This window comes from Vanessa atalanta, chromosome 18, assembly GCF_905147765.1.
Source record: "Vanessa atalanta chromosome 18, ilVanAtal1.2, whole genome shotgun sequence".
Lineage (NCBI taxonomy): Eukaryota > Metazoa > Arthropoda > Insecta > Lepidoptera > Nymphalidae > Vanessa > Vanessa atalanta.
In genome coordinates, this window is record NC_061888.1 from 303,834 (window position 1) to 307,141 (window position 3,308).

General features: G+C 35.8%; 1 pseudogene; it reads right to left on the bottom strand.

Annotated features, from left to right (window-relative positions):
* Nucleotides 1–1,215: 1,215 nt before the first annotated feature.
* Nucleotides 1,216–3,308, bottom strand: LOC125071090 (annotated as a pseudogene).

The following is a 3,308-nucleotide window of genomic DNA, read 5'->3' on the forward strand; positions in this document are numbered from 1 at the left end:
AACAACTTTTTTTTTCTTTGTACGTTAGTACTTTAATATAAATATTTTATGTACCCGCGCCGAAGTGCCTGAAGTCGGCACGAGTAGCTAGTGAATGAATCTAATTCACTGAATTCAATATAAAATACCTAAATGCAATTCAAAACGTACATTTCAATAAAAATAATGTTTATAATTTCGTTTTCGAGAAACGTATAATAGCGAGTAAGTTTCCCCTTAAGTTTCTTGCACACGGTACTAATATTTCTTTATTATCAATTATTATCATCGATACTCGGCGCGCGCGCAATCAACGCGAATCGTCGCGCGCGCACGTCACCCTGTTGCTTAGCCGATCTACGAATTATCAAATAATAAATATATTTCGAAAGATTTATAATAAGTTTTAACATTGATCATACGATTAAGTTGTCACAAGCTGATTACGTTTCGTGCAGCCAGTTTTCTTGTCTTAAATATATTATTATTTTAATTAGGGACGTGCGCAAATTATACCTAATACCAATTCATACTATCTCCTCCGAGCACGAAATTAATGATAGAAACACTAATTAGGCACGTGAATAGTTAGTACTTCTCGTCTTGATTAGAATTAGCGGTCCTCGGCCCACTGTACTCGATTTAAGATTAACTTAACGAATTCCTCGAATAAAGTATAGAAGGTGGGTTACCAGGGTGGCGGCGAAAATGACGATACGTTATATTAGAAAACACTTGTAATGCTCATTACAACGGTTAAAATACGAATGCCCGATATATTTAAACTGGCGGTATTTATACAAAAATATCTTGACCTAATTTAATACTAAATTCGCAAACTTAAAAGATAATATTAAACATTGTTTATCTTAATTATTCTAATGATTATTTACGGACAAATATTATTTAATAATACAGGATTATGTAACATTAAAAATTAAAGATTAATATATTACACCGGAAATTGATAAGCAGCAGATAACCTAGCCAGATTAGTAAAATGAGATTCTAGTAGCTTAATCCTTACATTATACATAATAAAACAAAATTATTATAGCATTGATTAATCGACATAATTTGAGAAAATATAAATAACAATAAGCACTATTTATTAATTGCGCCGGAAGCTGAAGGCGCCATTAATAAATAGAATAATATATAATAAAATGTTCCAAGTATAAACAAATATGAATCAACTATTTATTTGATTATGAAATTACTAATTAAATTGTTGAACAAAAGTTTTAATCTATACTTATAAATAATCATCAAGATGTACCCGAACTAGCCGTATATGTAGGACCGGAAGTATTAATTGATAACATTCGGCCATCCTGTGTATGCCGTGTCCCACGGAGATCAGCGCTGCTATTGGCGCCTGGTTTGTCGCTGCTGTACGGCACCTGAAGTTGACATGTCTAAGCCGTAATTAAATCTTGTATTATCTAATTTAAGTATACAACTTTTATTTATCCTAGATAACACAACTTTTATTCGTCCTCCTTCACACAGTCTTCGTTTGTCTTAGCTCATACACAGTTTTTATTTATCCTATATCACACAGCTTTTATTTATCCTCCATCACACAGCTTTTATTTGTTCTACATCACACAGCTTCAATTTATCCTACATCACACAGCTTTTATTTGTCCTACATCACACAGCTTTTATTTGTTCTACATCACACAGCTTTAATTTATCCTACATCACACAGCTCTAATTTAATGTAATTTATACAACCTCATCCTAAAGTAGTTCGATTTCTTTTTTTTTTTATTGGATAATTGATAGAAAGAATGGATAAATATTTTGTATAACAATTTATTTTTCTCAATACAATATTTGTTCTGCACAAGTTTTGTTTTATAGCAATCTTTCGACCTTACAAGTCCCTCTAAAATTACATAGGATATACAGCCTAACTCAACATATACAGAACTCAGAAGATATGTTTCATTACTATTAGTATCGAGATAAACTTGCACCAAAGCAGCACTTTGTTGTGGTATTATACAACTGTGTCTCAAATACACTGGAAATTTTGTTATAAAGTCTGTATCACATAGTTTTATATCACTAAGAGTACTATTAAAAGTATCACTACTACCAATAAATTTAACAGAATTTTGTGATATAATTAAACTGATATTAGGTAGATTTATCATTGGTTGTCCGATTATTAAATCTATATCACCTATATCGTAATTGGTTAATTCTACGAATCCACTTACAACAACATTGTCTATGTGAACATCCACGTGGGATGTTCCCAAAGAGGTCGAATGTGCACCTCCAAAACCTCTCATTGTAACAACGGACGGCTGAATTTTTAATTTTAGCTTATCAGCATATGCCATAGTGAGAATATTTAATTTGCTGCCCGTATCTATGTATGCGATGAGACTACAACTATTAATTGCCACTACCTTTTTATACAAATCTATGTATATGTTGTAAATAAAACATCACTTACTTTTTGATGTGAAGAGCTGGCCGCATGCCAGCAGCTGGCAGACGTGTGACCCGGGCGATGGCACACCTCGCAGCGTGGCACCTTGCAGTCCTTTGCTTCATGACCTTCTCTTCGGCAGGCGTAACATTTCTTCGGTTGAAAATCACTCCCTCTTGCAATTGTAGCAACGGCGCCCTCTCTTCGCCACGTGGTAGTTGGTCGCGGATGGCTGGCTTCAATTTGTCTGTAGTTTTCCAATGACGACAAATACCCGTAGTATAGTTGCTGTGGTGTACTGCATTGGAAAGCTTTCGCGTTGGCTCTTATTTCCATGGGTAGACCGCGAATTATGCACGAAATTGCAGACTCGCCAATGATATTGCATTTTTTTAATAAGGAAACCTTGTCGTGGAAATATTTTGTCATAGTTTCCGTATTCGTTTTCTTTCTAGCAAGCATAGATTCAAGTAGATCCACAAAGTCAGTAGAACGTGGGAACGCGGTCTCTAAAGCGTCCTTCCACTCCATCCATGTGAGATCATAGTCATCCAGATCGTCATACCAGTCTCTAGCCGACCCTCGAAGACGTATCTGCATGATGAACTGTCGATCTTTGTTGTCCCATCCGTACACGTCGCCCAATTGGTCGATCTTATGCAACCATCCCTTGACGTTGCTAGATTTTTCATCCGGTCTGAACGTTGGCATAACCTCCGCATCGGTTTGGGTGCCGCTTCTTATATCGCCTTTGTTTCTCCAAGATCTCTTCGTCATCGGATGAAGAAAAAAAACTTGATGATTCGTCACTGTCGAGTACAGCGTTCTCGCAGCGTCTCCTTTTCTTCGTACCAAGTCCGTCGATATATGGGCCAGACAT